Below are 19,432 nucleotides of genomic sequence, written 5' to 3'. Positions count from 1 at the left end.
ATCTTGTGCAGATGTTTCAACCTGAAAGAAATCAGTGACTGCAAAGTAGTGGCTGGGGAGAGTGTAGCCAGGCAGCATAGGATGGTGGTGTGTGGGATGACTCTGGTGCTGAGGAAGATGAAGAGGACAAAGGCAGAGCAAAGGACCAAGTGGTAGAAGTTGAAAAAGGAAGAGTGTTGTGTGGCTTTCAGGGAGGAGCTGAAACAGGCTCTGGGAGGTCAGGAGGTTCTTCCAGATGACTGGACAGCTATAGCAAAAGTGATCAGGGAGACAGGTAGGAGGGTACTTGGTGTGTCATCTGGAAAAAGGAAAGCAGACAAGGAGACTTGGTGGTGGAATGAGGAAGTTCAGGAGTGTGTTAAGAGGAAAGGGTTAGCTAAGAAGAAGTGGGCCACTGAGAGGACAGAAGAGAACAGACAGGAGTACAGTGAGTTGCAGCATAAAGTGAAGGTAGAGGTGGCAAAGGCCGAACAAAGGGCATATGAGGATTTGTATGATAAGTTGGACACTAAGGAGGGAGAGGTAGATGGGAAGGATGTGCAGCAGTTTAGAGTGATTAAGGACAGGGATGGAAATGTGTTGACAGGTGCCACAAGTGTGATGGAAATATGAAAGGAATATTTTGAAGAGTTGATGAATGAGGAAAATGTTAGAGAGCACAGAGTAGAAGAGGTGACTGTTGTGGAGCAGAAAGTAGCAAAGATCAGTAAGGATGAAGTGAGGAAGGCATTGAAAAGGATGAAGAGTGGAAAGGACCCATTTAGGGTCCTGAGGACATACCTGTGGAGGTATTTTTGACTGGGCTACTTAACAAGATCTTGGAGAGTGAGAGGATGCCTGAGGAATGGAGGAGAAATGTACTGGTGCCCATTTTTAAGAACAAGGGTGATGTGCAGAGTTGTGGAAACTACAGAGGAATAAAGCTTATGGGAAAGAGTAGTGGAGGCTAGGCTGAGGTCAGAAGTAAGCATTTGTGAGCAGCAGTATGGTTTCATGCCAAGAAAGAGTACCACAGATGCAGTATTTGCTTTGAGAATGCTGGTGGAGAAGTACAGAGAAGGCCAGAAGGAGCTGCATTGTGTCTTTGTAAATTTTGAAAAAATGTATAACAGGGTGCCGAGAGAGAAGCTGTGGTATTGTATGAGGAAGTCTGGAGTGGCAGCGAAGTATTTTCCAATGGTGCAGAACATGTATGATAGCTGTAAGACAGTGGTGAGGTGTGCTGTAGGGGTGACCGAGGAGTTCCAGGTAGAGGTGGGATGACACCATGGATCGGTTTTGAGCTCCTTCTTGTTTGTTGTGGTGGTGGACAGGCTGACAGATGAAGTTAGACAGGAATCTCCGTGGACCTTGATGTTTGCAGATGACATTGTCATCTGTAGTGAGAGCAGGGAGCAGGTGGAGGAAAATCTAGAGTGGTGGAGATTTTCTATGGAAAGGAGAGGAATGAAGGTTAGCTGCAGTAAAACAGAGTACATGTGTGTAAATGAGAGGGACTCAAGTAGAACGGTGAGGTTACAGGGAGTAGAGGTGAAGAAGGTGGAGGATTTTAAGTACCTAGGGTCAACAGTCCAGAGCAACAGAGAGTGTGGAAAAGAAGTGAAGAGACTTGTGCAAGCAGGTTGGAACGGGTGGAGGAAAGTGTCAGATGTGTGTCAGCAAAAATGAAAGAAAATGTGTACAAGACAGTGGTGAGACCAGCAGTGTTGTATGGTTTAGAGACAGTGGCACTGAGAAAAAGATGTTGAGGTTCTCTCTGGGAGTGACGAGGATGGATAGGATCGGGAATGAGTACATCAGAGGGACAGCTCATGTTAGATGTTTCTGACAAAAAGCCGGGGAAGCCAGATTGAGATGGTTTGGACGTGTTCAGAGGAGGGACAGTGAATACATTGGTAAAAGGATACTGAGGTTAGACCTGCCAAGAAGGAGGCCTAGAGGAAGACCAAAGAGGAGGTTCTTGGATGTACTGAAGGACGACGTGAGGATAGTTGGTTTGGGTGAGGAGAATACAGAGGATAGGGTTTTATGGAGGCTTATGATTTGCTGTGGCGACTCCTGAAGGGAGCAGCCGAAAGGAAAAGAAGATAATGATTACAAAGCTGGTCAGTAATATAACTTTGCTTGCATTTTGGAGGAAGGGGAGGAAGTTGGTGCTGCACATGGAGATGTGTGGTAGCAGACCCAGAAGGGGAAATGATGTTGGGGTGTTTGTATAACATGCTGCACATGTTCACCTCCACCTACCTTTCCCCATAGTGTCTGGGTGTTAGTGTTGCTGAATGTCATTTAAATTGTGCATCATCAATAGTATATCACAGAGATTTATAGATTTATATTCTAGGATTTCCGATATCTGCAACAGAATGTCCACTTACACTTTTGACTCTTTGGTAACTCTTTAGTGTAGTGCTTCAGAACAGGTAGTCATACATATAAACATATATAAACAGGAGCATTTTGACATTTAGGTTCATTATACTTGCAGAATGTAGCTTCAACATTGTTGTTAAATAGATATTAAGTTCTACCGGATATTGGCTGAAGATACTATGATTGGCTGAAGACACTTTTAAGACACAAGATGCTCTCTCTCTTCATTTAATTATTTCTGTACTATTTGGCCCCAAATTGAAAGACTGAATATATGCCTATATTTCCTCTGAATTCTATCATCTAAAAGAGGTTTTATGTGAGTAATAAACTAGGGGCCACCACCCTTTGTCCTAAGGAGTAAATCATTTCCCAGGGTGGGGAAAACATCTGTTCCCAATTGAAGAGCCTGCTTTTTTAGAAATAGTGGCTTTTCACATGAAAATTCAGGATAGAATAGGTTGAAATCAGGTCCATAGAGTAGAGGAACTGGTGCTTCAGATATGTAAAGAGAAGTGGAAAGGCTCTGCATGCACTCAGAAGTATGCTCATTCCCTCCAGTGTGCTTATTCAGCCTCATCTGAGTCATCAGTCTGGACCAAATGTGTGGAACTGTATTACACAAATTGCTTCAATTATTTGTGCAGCAATAACAATCATGGGATGACTATGTGTATATAGAGACTTATGTGCTCCCACTGTATTTCGGTAGACATATGACACACACTTTTGTTTTTGTTTCATGGAAACTACTACTACTTGCTTATCCAAACTCTAACCCTAACAAGTATCCGTTCCCCACAAGGAAGGGGTACCCACATACACACATAAATGTCTACTTGAGTAAGACGGGGCTGTCACTGGAAACCTACCAACAATGGATCTTAGTACAGCATGAGGCTCACTGGCTGCTTGCAGCCCAACACATCGGTTTTCATGGTAACACAAAAGGGAGGTGATTTCCCACAGAAAGACATCTGGGCCCTTATCAAATAGTCAAGGTTAGCGTAAACTGTTCTCACTGAGAGCAGAAATTATATTTCCACAATACACAATAGGCCCTATTCAGAAGAGTTTCAGTTGTACTAAAGTAAGGTGGATTAGGTCACTTGAGGTTAAACATTTTTAATTTTTCTAACAATCAGAATTTTTTTTTTCTTTACACAGGGGGACATCCATAGGCTTTAGGAGGAATTAGTCTGTGGCTAAGTTGTAACAACTTGTTTGTCACACTTGGCTTTCTGAGGTGAGTAGCTGAACATCCGGGTAAGCGAATCACTTTTGTCTTGCAGGCGTGTCGTGTTGTGTGTGTTGTGTGGTTCGTCTGCAGACTGGCGGCAGACTAGCTGTGGTTTGGCACACCTGGGAACCGGCTAGACTTTGAACGGTTCACTGGCTGCTGCATTCCGGTGCTGGTCGGGTACCTTTCTGTTTTGACCAGTGTTTGTTGCTATTTCCTGACTTAGCGCTCGTTGGCCTACCGGTTAGCTTAGCTAGCTAGTTAGCTTGCTAACATGGCCTCTCCCTCTCTCTCTCTCTCCTGCTCGGTGTGCCACATGTTTAGTTATTCCTCTGCCTCCTTTAGCGATAATGATACCTGTATTAAGTGTAAGGTTCTGTTAGCCTTGGAGGCGAGGATCACTGATTTGGAAGCGCGGCTCCGCACCTTCGAACAAAAGCCAGCTAGCCTAGCCCCGTTAGCTGGTGTGGAGCCACCGAGCTCAGGGTCTGTTAGCGGTCCAAGGGCAGCTCCGGAGCAGCCCGGAGAATTAGCCTGGGTGACGGTCCGAAGGAAACATACTCCTAAGCAGAAGCCCACGGCTCATCACCTGCCTGTTCATGTTTCTAATAGATTTTCCCCGCTCAGCGACACACCGGCTGAGAAACCGACTCTGATAATTGGCGATTCCATAGTCAGGAACGTGAAGCTAGAGACACCAGCGACCATAGTCAAATGTATTCCTGGGGCCAGAGCGGGCGACATCGAGTCAAATCTGAAGCTGCTGGCTAAGGCTAATCGTAAATATGGGAAAATTGTTATTCACGTCGGCAGCAATGACACCCGATTACGCCAATCGGAGGTCACTAAAATTAATGTTGAGTCGGTGTGTAACATTGCTAAATTAATGTCGGACTCCGTAGTTTTCTCTGGACCCCTCCCCAATCTGACCAGCGATGACATGTTTAGCCGCATGTCGTCGTTCCGTCGCTGGCTGTCTAGGTGGTGTACAGCAAACGATGTGGGCTTCATAGACAATTGGGCCACTTTCTGGGGAAAACCCGGTCTGATAGCGAGAGATGGCATCCATCCCACTTTGAATGGTGCAGCTCTCATCTCTAGGAATTTGGCCGAGTTTCTTAGCCGAGGATCCAGGGTGGGGACCGGGATGCAGAGACTCAGTCTAAAACGCTTCTCTGCAGTTTCCTTAGAGCCGCCGCCCCCTTTAAACCACATAGAGACTGTGTCTGCCCCTCGAACATATAAATCAAATAAATCAGAAGTTAAAAGAAGAGGAGTTATTCATAAAAACTTAATAAAAATTAAGACCACTCCTCTTATTAAACAGAAAAACAGAACTGTCAAATGTGGATTATTAAATATTAGGTCCCTTTCTTCTAAATCTCTGTTAGTAAATGATTTGATAACTGATCACCAAATTGACCTACTTTATCTTACTGAAACCTGGTTACAGCAGGATGAATATGTCAGTCTGAATGAATCAACCCCCCTCAGTCATAAAAATTATCATGTTCCTCGAAGCACAGGTCGAGGTGGAGGAGTAGCTGCAATCTTCCAGTCAAACTTATTATTAAACTTTCATCCTCAGAACAGTTATAACTCATTTGAGAGCCTCACTCTTAGTCTCTCACATACAAACTGGAAAACACAAAAACCAGTTCTACTTGTCATTTTGTACCGTCCACCTGTTCCTTACTCAGAGTTTTTAACTGAATTCCCTGACTTCCTGTCTGATTTAGTGCTTAGATCAGATAAAGTCATTATAGTGGGAGATTTTAACATTAATGTAGATGTTGAAAATAACAGCCTCAGCATTGCATTTAATTCTATATTAGATTCAATTGGTTTCATTCAAAACGTTAATAAACCCACCCACTGTTTTAATCACACCCTTGATCTTGTTCTGACCTATGGCATCGAAATTGAACATCTAATAATTTTTCCCCCAAATCCTGTTTTGTCAGATCATTCTTTAATAACTTTCGAATTTAAAATGATGGATCATGCAGCGTCTGGAAGAAAATTCCACTACAGCAGATGTTTATCCGACAACGCTGTTAATAAATTTAAGAAAATGATTCCATCTTTATTTGCATCCATGCCAAGTATAAACATAGTGGAGGGCAGCTGCCTTAATCCTACTCCCTACCAAATTGATCATGTTGTTGACAGCGCTGTAACCTCACTGCGTGAAACGCTTGATTCTGTAGCCCCTCTGAAAAAGAAGTTAGTGATTCAGAGAAGACTAGCCCCATGGTATAATTTACATGTTCGTACCTTAAAGCAGGCATCACGAAGGCTGGAAAGGAAGTGGCGTTCCACAAACTTAGAGGAAATTTTTCTAGCCTGGAAAAACAGTCTACTAACATATAAAAAAGCTCTCCGTAAAGCCAGAACTGCATACTATTCATCACTAATAGAGGAAAATAAGAACAATCCCAGGTTTCTTTTCAGCACTGTAGCCAGGCTGACAAAAAGTCACAGCTCCGTTGAGCCCAGTGTTCCCTTAGCTCTCAGCAGTGATGAATTTATGAGTTTCTTTACAAATAAAATCACAACTATTAGAGATAAAATTCAGCAAGTGCTTCCTATACCTGCAACAAATGAATCTTCTACTACAGTAGCTCTTGAATCATCTGTAGGACCTCAGTTATGTTTAGACTGCTTCTCTCCTATAGATCTCTCTGAATTTACATCAGTAGTTGCTTCATCGAAATCATCAACGTGTCTCTTGGACCCCATCCCGACTAGACTGCTTAAAGGCACCCTGCCTTTAATGAACTCATCTTTATTAGACTTAGAAAATTTATGCCTAATATCAGGCTATGTCCCACAGGCGTTTAAGACTGCAGTAATCAAACCTTTACTCAAAAAGCCTAGTCTTGATCCAGGAGTCTTGGCTAATTATAGACCAATATCCAACCTGCCATTTATTTCTAAAATCCGCGAAAAAGCTGTTGCTAAGCAGCTATCAGACCACTTACACAGGAATGAACTATTTGAAGATTTCCAATCAGGATTTAGATCATCATAGTACAGAAACAGCACTGTTGAAAGTTACCAACGATCTTCTCTTAGCCTCAGATAATGGACTTGTTTCGATACTTGTCCTCCTAGACCTTAGTGCAGCATTCGACACCATTGACCACAACATCTTATTACAGAGACTGGAGCATGTGATTGGTATCAGAGGAACAGCGTTAAAGTGGTTCCAATCCTATTTATCGGACAGATTCCAGTTTGTTCATGTCCATGATGAACCTTCCACACGAACAAAAGTTAGTTATGGAGTTCCACAAGGTTCTGTGCTAGGACCGATTCTGTTCACCCTGTACATGCTTCCTTTAGGATATATCATTAGGAAGCACTCTATTAATTACCACTGCTATGCGGATGACACTCAGTTATATCTATCTATTAAACCTGTTAACACAAACCAGTTAACCAGACTTCAAGCCTGTCTAACTGACATAAAGGCTTGGATGACCAGTAACTTTTTACTTTTAAACTCGGAGAAAACAGAAGTCATTATATTTGGGCCTAAAAATCTCAGAAATAACTTTTCTAAAATTATAGCTACTCTAGATGGCATAGCCCTGGCCTCCAGCACTACTGTAAAAAACCTTGGAGTTATTTTTGACCAGGACATGTCCTTTAACTCACACATAAAACAAATTTCTAGAACTGCATTCTTTCACCTGCGCAACATTTCCAAAATTAGGAACATCCTGTCTCAAAATGATGCAGAAAAACTAGTCCATGCATTTGTTTCCTCAAGGCTAGATTACTGTAACTCATTACTATCTGGATGTCCTAATATCTTAATAAAAAGCCTCCAATTAATCCAGAATGCCGCAGCCAGAGTCCTGACAGGAACTAGCAAGAGAGATCATATTTCTCCTATATTGGCTTCTCTTCATTGGCTCCCTGTAAAATATAGAATAGAATTTAAAATCCTTCTTCTCACATACAAATCCCTTCATAATCAAGCTCCTTCATACCTTAAAGACCTCATAGTACCATATTATCCCAATAGACCACTTCGCTCTCAGAGTGCAGGCCTACTTGTGGTTCCCAGAGTTCTCAAAAGCAGAATGGGAGGCAGAGCCTTTAGTTATCAAGCTCCTCTCCTGTGGAACCAGCTCTCAGCCTGGGTTCAGGAGGCAGACACTCTCTGTACTTTTAAGGCTAGACTTAAAACCTTCCTCTTTGACAAAGCATATAGTTAGGGCTGGCTTCAGGCAACCCTGAACCATCCCTTAGTTAGTTATGCTGCTATAGGCATAGACTGCCCGAGGACCATCGGTGCACTGAGCTCCCATACCCTAACCCCCTTCTCTCCCACCTCATGTATATTCCACCATTGAATGTTACTAACCTTGTGCTCTCTCTCTCCCCTAGTTTGTGCTCTCTCCCTCCCTCTCTCTCTCTCTCTCTCTCTGTACCTTCTGCAGGTGTCCCTGGTCCTGGAGCTGTTTATCGCTGATGTGCAGTTACTGGCCCCACCAACTTGCAGTGTCTATTTGTTGTTTATTGTTGCTGTTCTTTTCTCTCTACTCTATCCACTCACCCCAACCGGTCGAGGCAGATGGCCGCCCAAACTGAGCCCGGTTCTGCTGGAGGTTTTTTTCTTCCGTTAAAGGGAGTTTTTTCCTCTCCACTGTCGCCAAGTGCTTGCTCATAAGGGAATTGTTGGGTTTTTAGTTTTAGTTTTTGTAAAGTGCCTTGAGATGATTTGTATTGTGATTTGGCGCTATACAAATAAAATTGAATTGAATTGAATTGCAACTGTTTGTGTAAACACAAAGTGAATTGTTACCAAGTCTCTTCATCTGTGATGATTCTCACTTTACCAGGTGAAGTTATCTAGATTTTGAGTCATGGGAACTGGACTTCTAGTTTTTTTTCGGCTCTTATCCTGAGTTTCAAAAATGTAACTTTAGAGTTTTAAACATTTAAACACCCATACGCAGCTGTGCAAAAGTGATTTTGATTTTGTTTTGACTTCTAATTATGTAACAGTCAGGTCATTTAATGTCACGTTTCCACTACCACTACTCAACTTGTACAGAGAATAAATTTTTAAATGATTCTTTATAAGAGCAAAGTCAGAATAAAGACTCTGAGCTGTGCATCCATACTGGAGTGTGAACATTGTCTCCTGCTAACAGGGCACCATATCATTACACATCACCTAAGAGAGGACACCGGTTGATCTGTGCAAGTGAATAGATGTCTTCTAATTTAATTTAATTTATTCATTTATTACTAAGCTAAATTTAGAACAAATTGATTTACAGACCATGTGATATTTCAGTTTTTCTTTTTTAATAAATTTGCAAACATTTCTACATTTCAGTTTTTTTTTCTGTCAAGATGGGGCGCTGAGTGTACATTAATGAGAAATAAAATTAACTTTTTTGATTTTGGCAAATGGCTGCAATGACACAAAGAGTGAAAAATTTAAAGGGGTCTGAATACTTTCCGTACCCACTGTATTAACCCGCTACTTCCCCTGACTGAGGCAAATACACATTAAACAAGCACTGTTTTAAACACTTAAAATCTCAGTTTTAATGTCACATAACAGGGTATCTGCAGGTTTGTAAGAGCTAGATTTAAGACTTTTTAAGACCTTTTTAATACCATGCTGAATGAAATTTAAGACCAATTTTGTAGAAATAAAATAAAACATCCCACAATACAACCAATTACCATAACACACTGTTTATTGATATAAACTGTTTACACACCGTTTGATTTATTGAGTAAAACAAAAATAAAATGCCAGGTGTTTTCCGACAGGCTTCCGCAGCCGCTTTGACTTATTCACACCGCATGTTCCCGCAGCTGCCGGAAAGCATGTGTAAACTCCCCTCAAACGCGTATTTTAGTTGGTTCCGCCTATTTCGTTCTGCGGTTAGATTTCATTTTAAGATCTTTGAAACGTGAATTTAAGACATTTTAATGCTAATTATGACCTTAGTTTTATAATATGGAATTTAAGACTTTTTAAGGATCCGCGGACACCCTGCATAAAAGTGAAAATTATTGATTGTGACTGTTCTACTGTGCACCCATAGCTTCATGCTAGAGCACTATGTAGTAGCATGTGTGCAAGTCAAAATAACTGTCATTGTGCAACCAATTTCTTTGACTGGCAGAGCGGTAGAGAAAGCTCTTCTGTGTAATGTGTGCCTCTAAGGAAAGAAAGGTTGCATCATTATTTTCACCATCACTGTGTGTGTTCTTTTGATAGTGTGAAATCTCTTCATCACTTCATACCAAATGCAGTGAATGGAACAAAACCTAAATCTAATCAGTATAGGCAGCACTCCCCTTTGCCCTTAAACCAGCAGCAGTTCTCTTTGGTTTGACCTACACACAAGTACTTTGCAGCATCTTAGAGAAGCTGCTGCAGTTCTTCTGTAGATTCAGTCTTTTCATGTGACAAAATACCTAGTAGCCCTTGGGACAGCACAGTTTTTGGTAGCCCAAAATAAATTTAAGTAGCCTAAATAAATAAAAAAGTAAATACCTTTTTTCAAAGTGTAGAATATTGTAAAGGAAACAAACTGCCTTATCAGGGCAAAAAGATTCAACTGATTCCCTATTTATGGAGAGCTGCATGCAGTCATTCAGTGTTTCAGGCTGTAGAGTACGATATATTGTCTTAACTCAGTTCATGTTAGAAAATTCTCTTACAGATGACTGTTGATAGAGTAAGTGTCAGCATTAATTCCACCAGCAACAAGATATGAGAGAGGTGTTCTGGATTCTAAGAGAGGAGATCTCTATACAAGCAATCTAGCTTGATACCCCGGTGTTGTGCAAGCCACATTTTTAGATCCATCCATTCTTGTGAAATTTTCTCCTTCTCCATTTAGCAAACTGGCAAAATGTGTGACACAATAATCCACCTCCTCGTACCCATAATTTGCCAGCTCTTTTCTGGGATGGGGAAGAGTGGAAGGGTCAAAAACTTTGAAACAGAGAGGCTTTTCACACAGATTTTTAAATCTGCTGCCCATGTACTTAACTGTGTTGTCTGTGCCCTCACCTTTTCTAGCAGGTCGCTGGCTTTTGTGAGCTGAGTTCCACAGTGGCAAATACTGCCATCCTTTTTCACTGTCAACTTTGTGTCTTCATCTCCTGCACCACTCCCTTTGCTTTGGCAGCATCCACTGACTTAATTTCACTTCCTCCTGCCATTTTCTCCATATGAACAACAGTGTGTAATTTTTTTCCACAGCCTGCTTGGAAGCCACTGTGTGCTCTTCAGGCCATTGAAATGTGCCTGTTATGTGTTTGGCGTGCTGGAGAGAGGAAGGAGAGACAGGACCCAAATGCAGGACAACGAGGCTTTAATAACCCTCCTGGAAATTCCAGGGCTCAGGGAAAAGCAAACACAAATATTACTGGACGTCACGGTTAACATATAGTCGCCAGAGAAGCGGCGTACTTTGCCACATAAGGCATATAACAAAACACTCAACTATCCTTAAACAATCAGCAACCATCTACACACGTCAATGCTTCTGCAAAGAAACAAAGGAGTACTTATAGCAAGCAGGGAAAAACAACTAATTGAACACAGGTGAAACTTATCAAAGTGACTAACGTAAAGCTGCCGGGGACCGATGCAGGCGGGAAGAACAGGAAGTCCCTTCAGTATAAAGGTCCCCCGGCAGGAAGTCCCAAAAGGGGACTCATAACAGTGCCACTTTCTCATTTAGCCGTTCACTTATTTCTGTCAATTCTCTTTGCTATTTTGAGGAATAGTAGTACTTCACTATGGTTTTCAGTATATCTTCAAATTTCACCAGGTACTCACAGCCTTTCACACTATTCAGTGCAGCTAACTCTAACTTGTGTGCAACACAGTGGATTGTTGTGATGTGGGGTATCTCCTGTTTCAGTCTCTCAGCTACTCCTGTTTTCTCACCCATCATCACTGCAACTCCACTAAAATTTTCACATACTACTTTCTTTTTCCATGTGTCTTTCCTGATACCCATGGTGTTCACTGCCTCATCAATAGCTTCTAAAACACTTGCAGCATTTGCACTCCTTACTGTCACCATTATCTCTCACATACCTGACATGAACCAACTCCTGTTCTGTTATATCAGTGTCTGTACTGCTGTCTGCATTTGGGCAGCATTTTCACGTGTTTCCGGGTAAGTGAATCCACTTCCTATTGCAAGCGTGTTGTGCTGTGTGTGCTGTATAGTTCGTCTACAGATTATCAACAGACAAGCTTTAGTCTAACACACCTAGAAACTAACTAAACTATCTCTATAAACAATTCATTAACCGCTACCCATTCTGGTACTAGTCAAGTACCTTTCTGTTTTGACTGGTATTTATTGCTATTTCCAGACTTAAAACTCGTTAGACTACCAGTTAGCTTAGCTAGCTAGTAACATGGCTTCTCCCTCTCTCTCTCTCCTGCTCGGTGTGCCACATGTTTAGTTATTAATCTCCCTCCTTTAGTGATAATGATACCTGTGACAAGTGTAAGGTTCTGCTAGCTTTGGAGGTGAGGATCACTGATTTGGAAGCGCGGCTCCGCACCTTTGAACAAAAGCCAGCTAGCCTAGCCCCGTTAGCAGGTGTGGAGCCACCGAGCTCAGGCTCAGGGTCTGTTAGCTCTCTGACAGCAGCTCCGGAGCAGCCCGAAGAATTAGCCTGGGTGACGGTCTGACGGACACCTACTCCTAAGCAGAAGCCCACGGCTCATCACCTGCCTGTTTACATTTCTAACAGATTTTCCCCGCTCAGCGACACACCCGCTGAGAAACCGACCCTGATAATTGGCGATTCTATAGTCAGAAACGTGAAGCTAGAGATACCAGCGAGTATAGTCAAATGTTTTCCTGGGGCCAGAGCAGACTACATCGGGTCAAACTTGAAGCTGCTGGCTAAGGCTAATCGTAAATATGCTATTATTATTATTATTATTATTCGTGTTGGCAGCAATGACACCCGATTATGCCAATCGGAGGTCACTAAAATTAATGTTGAGTCGGTGTGTAACTTTGCCAAATCAATATCAGACTCCGTAGTTTTCACTGGACCCCTCCCCAATCTGACCAGCGATGACATGTTTAGCCGCATGTCGTCGTTCCGTCGCTGGCTGTTAGGTGGTGTCCAGCAAACGATGTGGGCTTCATAGACAATTGGGCCACTTTCTGGGGAAAACCCGGTCTGGTAGTGAGGGACGGCATCCATCCCACTTTGGATGGTGCTGCACTCATCTCTAGAAATCTGGACGAGTTTATTAGCCAACCTAAAGTTTGACAATCCAGAGTGGGGACCGGGACGCAGAGACTCAGTCTAAAACGCCTCTATGCAGTTAGCTTAAGAGTCGTCACCCCCCTGAAACCACATAGAGATTGTGGTGTGGGGCAGACGCCCATCGAACATATAAATCAAATAAATCAGAAGTTAACAGAAGAAGAGTTATTCATAAAAACCTAATAAAAATTAGGACCGTCTTACTGAAAAGAAAAACAGAACAGTCAGATGTGGATTATTAAATATTAGGTCTCTTTCATCTAAATCTCTGTTAGATTTGATAACTGATCACCAAATTGACTTACTCTGTCTTACTGAAACCTGGCTGCAGCAGGATGAATATGTCAGTCTAAATGAATCAACACCCCTCAGTCATAAAAATGCTCATGTTCCTTGAAGCATAGGTCAAAGTGGAGGAGTAGCATTTGAGAGCCTCACTCTTAGCCTCTCACATCCAAACTGGAAAACACAAAAAACAGTTCTACTTTGTGTCATTGTGTACCGTCCACCTGTCCCTTACTCAGAGTTATTAATTGAATTTCCAGACTTCCTATCTGATTTAGTGCTTAGTTCAGATAAAGTCATTATAGTGGGAGATTTTAACATTCATGTGGATGTTGACAATAATAGTCTCAGCACTGCATTTAATTCAATATTAGATTCAATTGGTTTCACTCAAAATGTTAATAAACCCACCCACTGTTTCAATCACACCCTTGATCTTGTTCTGACCTATGGCATAGAAATTGAACATTTAATAGTTTTTCCCCCAAAATCCTATTTTGTCAGTTCATTCTTTAATAACTTTCGAATTTAAGATAATGTATCATGTAGCATGGTGGCTGAGTGGTTAGCACCGTTGCCTCACAGCAAGAAGGTTGTGGGTTCGCATCCCGGCCTTTCTGTGTGGAGTTTGCATGTTCTCCCTGTGCTTGTGTGGGTTGTAATGAGGTGAGACGGAAAACGGACTTCTCTTTACGTTCATACAGATTAAATAAAAAGTGATGATTTGTTTTTGACTTGAATTGTTTCATTTAAAAGAAAACATTTCAAGCTTTCTATCCATATAATTCTTATTTTTATGAGCCAAGTATTCGCTGAGATTCTGGTTGTTTTATTTACGCGTCTGTGAAGAGAACTGGCAGAGACAGAAAAGGCCGAGAGCGCACCCTGTCGGCTTTCTTTATTAAAAAAAAGCACAACATTTTGTTGTTATTATGATGGTATACAACTAAAACTAGATCCTAGATACAGATTTGAATCATATATTTCTTTTATCTGTACGATCAGAATTGACGGAGTAATTTAAGTTTGTTTCGGCGTTATCAGGAAAAGATGCATCAAAACACGCCGGCGCGTGCGTCGACCCCAGAGGGTTAATCACTCTAACCTGCAGTACATCCTTCTCATCTCTGTTTCTCTGCCTCGCCAACCTTTACAAATCCACCTCTCCCTCCTTAGTGTCCAACCTACCATACAAATCCTTATACGCCCTTTGTTTGGCCTTTGCCACCTCTACCTTCACTTTACGCTGCATCTCCCTGTATTCCTGTCTGTTCTCTTCTGTCCTCTTCTTCTTAGTTAACCTTTGCCTCTTAACACACTCCTGAACTTCCTCATTCCACCACCATGTCTCCTTATCTGCTTTACTCTTTCCAGATAGCACACCAAGTACCCTCCTACCTGTCTCCCTGATCACTTTTGCTATAGCTGTCCAGTCATCTGGAAGAACCTCCTGACCTCCCAGAGCCTGTTTCAGCTCCTCCCTGAAAGCCACACAACACTCTTCCTTTTTCAACTTCCACCACTTGGTCCTCTGCTCTGCCCTTGTCCTCTTCATCTTCCTCAGCACCAGAGTCATCCTACACACCACCATCCTATGCTGTCTGGCTACACTCTCCCCAGCCACTACTTTGCAGTCACTGATCTCTTTCAGGTTGGAACGTCTGCACGAGATGTAATCAGCTTAAGTGCTCCTGCCTCCACTCTTATATGTCACCCTATGCTCCTCCCTTTTCTGGAAAAATGTGTTCATCCATCCTTTTTTCCATCCTTTTTGCAAATTCTACCACCATCTGTCCATCTGCATTCCTGTCCTGCATACCAAACTTGCCTATCACTTCCTCGTCACCTCTGTTTCCCTCACCAACATGTCCGTTGAAGTCTGCCCCAATCACCACTCTCTCACCACTAGGGATACCTTGAATCACCTCATCCATCTCTCTCCAGAATTTCTCCTTCTCTTCTAACTCACATCCTACCTGTGGGGCATAACCCACATATAAACCCAACTTCAGCATTCTTCAAATATATAGTGAGCCCTCTCAAAATCTGAAATGTGCATCAGTTATCCTTCATTTTCTCTTTTTCAATTTTATCTCAGACGTGTGCTTTGTGACTCTAAAATGAAGGCCCTTGTTTTTCCTCACATCTCTCACAGAAGGCCCAGTTAGCTACAGTCACACACAGATGTATTCAAGTGCAGATACACAAATTGATATGTACTGAAGCTACACAAAAGGTACACATATTTCTTGTCAGACTGATACTTTACAGATTGTGGGCCCAATTATAACTGGCAGAGATACAGGTTTTAAATCATCTGCATTTAAATGGATGGATAAACCTAAAGGGAACATAGCTTTATAGGAGCTAATAGCCCTGCTCTGCTTCTAATCTTCACATGTAACATAAGTTGTATTCAAACCCTCTGCACTGTGCCACCCCAACCTGCTGTAGTGTTTAACCTAAATAATGTAACACCTGCAGTAGTTAGTTAAACTTTTTTTCCTCAATGTCATGAAACGGGGGTGGTATGGCGTGAAGGAGAAGGCAGTAGGACCCAAGTGCAAGACAACAGAGGCGTTTATTCTTTCTCCTGGGATTTCCAGGGCTAACACAAAACATAAAACTAGGAAACCGGATGAGACGGTAAACTCAGGAATGACCGGATGGGACGGTCGTAAAAGAAACTTACTTGTTCACACATTTAGTGCAGTGGAGTGCAATGCAATGATCCAGCAGGGAACACAGGAACAAGGGAGGTATAAATAGGGGGGGAACACAAAAGGTAATCAAAGACAGGTGAAACTAATAAACACAGATAACTAACGTAAAGCTGCCAGGGACCAGAACACAGGGAAAAGGAAGTCTTAACAAAATAAGAGTCCTCTGGCAGGAAGTCCCCAGAGGGACTCATGACACTCAACAGTAAATGAGATATACAATTTAAATTTCAATTTTATTTGTATAGCGCCAAATCACAATACAAATCATCACAAGGCACTTTACAAAAACTAAAACTAAAAACCCAACAATTCCCTTATGAGCAAACATTTGACGACAGTGGAGAGGAAAAAACTCCCTTTAACGGAAGAAAAAAACCTCCAGCAGAACCGGGCTCAGTTTGGGCGGTCATCTGCCTCGACCGGTTGGGGTGAGTGGATAGAGCAGAGAGAAATGAACAGCGACAATAAACAACAGATAGACACTGCAGGTTGGTGGGACCAGTAACTGCACATCAACGATATACAGCTCCAGGACCAGGGATACCTGCAGAAGGTACAGAGAGAACAGAAAGAGAGGGAGAGAGCACAAGGTTAGTAATATTCAATGGTGGAATATACATGAGGTGGGAGGAGAGGAAGAGAGGGGGGGGGGTTAGGGTAAGGGAGCTCAGTGCACCGATGGTCCTCGGGCAGTCTAGGCCTATAGCAGCATAACTAAGGGATGGTTCAGGGTTGCCTGAGGCCAGCCCTAACTATATGCTTTGTCAAAGAGGAAGATTTTAAGTCTAGCCTTAAAAGTACAGAGAGTGTCTGCCTCCTGAACCCAGGCTGGGAGCTGGTTCCACAGGAGAGGAGCTTGATAACTAAAGGCTCTGCCTCCCAGTCTGCTTTTGGAAACTCTGGGAACCACAAGTAGACCTGCACTCTGAGAGCGATGTGGTCTATTGGGATAATATGGTACTATGAGATCTTTAAGGTATGAAGGAGCTTGATTATGAAGGGATTTGTATGTGAGAAGAAGGATTTTAAATTCTATTCTATATTTTACAGGGAGCCAATGAAGAGAAGCCAATATAGGAGAAATATGATCTCTCTTGCTAGTTCCTGTCAGGACTCTGGCTGCGGCATTCTGGATTAATTGGAGGCTTTTTATGGAGATATTGGGACATCCAGATAGTAATGAGTTACAGTAATCTAGCCTTGGGGTAACAAATGCATGGACTAGTTTTTCTGCATCATTTTGAGACAGGATGTTCCTAATTGTTGAAATGTTGCGCAGGTGAAAGAATGCAGTTCTAGAGATTTGTTTAATGTGTGAGTTAAAGGACATATCCTGGTCAAAAATAACTCCAAGGTTTTTTACAGTAGTGCTGGAGGCCAGGGCTATGCCATCTAGAGTGGCTATAATTTTAGAAAAGTTATTTCTGAGATTTTTTGGCCCAAATATAATGACTTCTGTTTTCTCTGAGTTTAAAAGTAAAAAGTTACTGGTCATCCAGGCCTTTATGTCAGTTAGACAGGCTTGAAGTCTGGTTAACTGGTTTGTGTTAACAGGTTTAATAGATAGATACAACTGAGTGTCATCTGCATAGCAGTGGTAATTAATAGAGTGCTTCCTAATGACATATCCTAAAGGAAGCATGTACAGGGTGAACAGAATCGGTCCTAGCACAGAGCCTTGCGGAACTCCATAACTAACTTTTGTGCATGTGGAAGGTTCATCATGGACATGAACAAACTGGAATCTGTCCGATAAATAGGATTGGAACCACTTTAACGCTGTTCCTCTGATACCAGTCACATGGTCCAGTCTCTGTAATAAGATGTTGTGGTCAATGGTGTCGAATGCAGCACTAAGGTCTAGGAGGACAAGTATAGAAACAAGTCCATTATCTGAGGCTAAGAGAAGATCGTTGGTAACTTTTAACAGTGCTGTTTCTGTACTATGATGAGCTCTAAATCCTGATTTGAAAATCTTCAAATAGTTCATTCCTGTTCAAGTGGTCTGATAGCTGCTTAGCAACAGTTTTTTCTAGGATTTTAGAAATAAATGGTAGGTTGAATATTGGTCTATAATTAGCCAAGACTCCTGGATCAAGACTAGGCTTTTTGAGTAAAGGTTTGATTACTGCAGTCTTAAACGCCTGTGGGACATAGCCTGATATTAGGCATAAATTTTCTAAGTCTAATAAAGATGAGTTCATTAATGGCAGGGTGTCTTTAAGCAGTCTAGTCGGGATGGGGTCTAAGAGACATGTTGATGATTTCGATGAAGCAACTACTGATGCAAATTCAGAGAGATCTATGGGAGAGAAGCAGTCTAAACATAACTGAGGTCCTACAGATGATTCAAGAGCTACTGTAGTAGATGATTCATTTATTGCAGGTATGGGAAGCATCTGGTGAATCTTATCTCTAATAGTTGTGATTTTATTTGTAAAGAAACTCATAAATTCATCACTGCTGAGAGCTAAGGGAACACTGGGCTCAACAGAGCTGTGACTTTTTGTCAGCCTGGCTACAGTGCTGAAAAGAAACCTGGGATTGTTCTTATTTTCCTCTATTAGTGATGAATAGTATGCAGTTCTGGCTTTACGGAGAGCTTTTTTTATATGTTAGTAGACTGTTTTTCCAGACTAGAAAAATTTCCTCTAAGTTTGTGGTACGACACTTCCTTTCCAGCCTTCGCGATGCCTGCTTTAAGGTACGAATATGTAAGTTAAACCATGGGGCTAGTCTTCTCTGATTCAATAACTTCTTTTTGAGAGGGGCCACAGAATCAAGCATTTCAATCAATCAAGCAGTGAGGTTACAGCACTGTCAACAATATGATCAATTTGGAAGGGAGTGGGATTGAAGCAGCTGCCATCCACTATGTTTATACTTGGCATAGATGTAAATAAAGATGGAATCATTTTCTTAAATTTATTAACAGCGTTGTCGGATAAACATCTGCTGTAGTGGAATTTTCTTCCAAACGCTGCATGATCCATCATTATAAATTCAAAAGTTATTAAAGAATGATCTGACAAAACAGATCAAATACAGTATACAAAACCTACAGGCTTACATAGTGCTATATGTATATATATAGGTACAGCTTCTTTCCAGAGGCTGTAGCACTGCTGAACAAAACTTCACCTCCTGTCTAGCATTTGCACTTTAAGCTATTACTAGTTACCTGTTTACTTTTTACTATTTGCACTGGTACCTGTTTACATTGAGTGTATTGCACTGTTTATCAGTTTACATTACTCCTACACTGTTTCACCCAGGACTTGCACTGCTAACACCCCATACTATACATTATATTTATATATATAGATTTATTTATTTATTTATTTTTTATATTCCATAGGCTGCCCATATACCTGGGCAATATATTGTACATATATATTACATGCATATATTAGTTTTAATGGAAAACCTGTATCTTTCCATCTATACACTGTATATTATTCATCTCTATTGTCTACACAACCATACTCTACCTGCACTTGGTACTTAATGC

This window comes from Mastacembelus armatus, chromosome 16 (assembly GCF_900324485.2).
Source record: "Mastacembelus armatus chromosome 16, fMasArm1.2, whole genome shotgun sequence".
NCBI lineage: Eukaryota > Metazoa > Chordata > Actinopteri > Synbranchiformes > Mastacembelidae > Mastacembelus > Mastacembelus armatus.
This window is presented reverse-complemented; position numbering follows the sequence as displayed.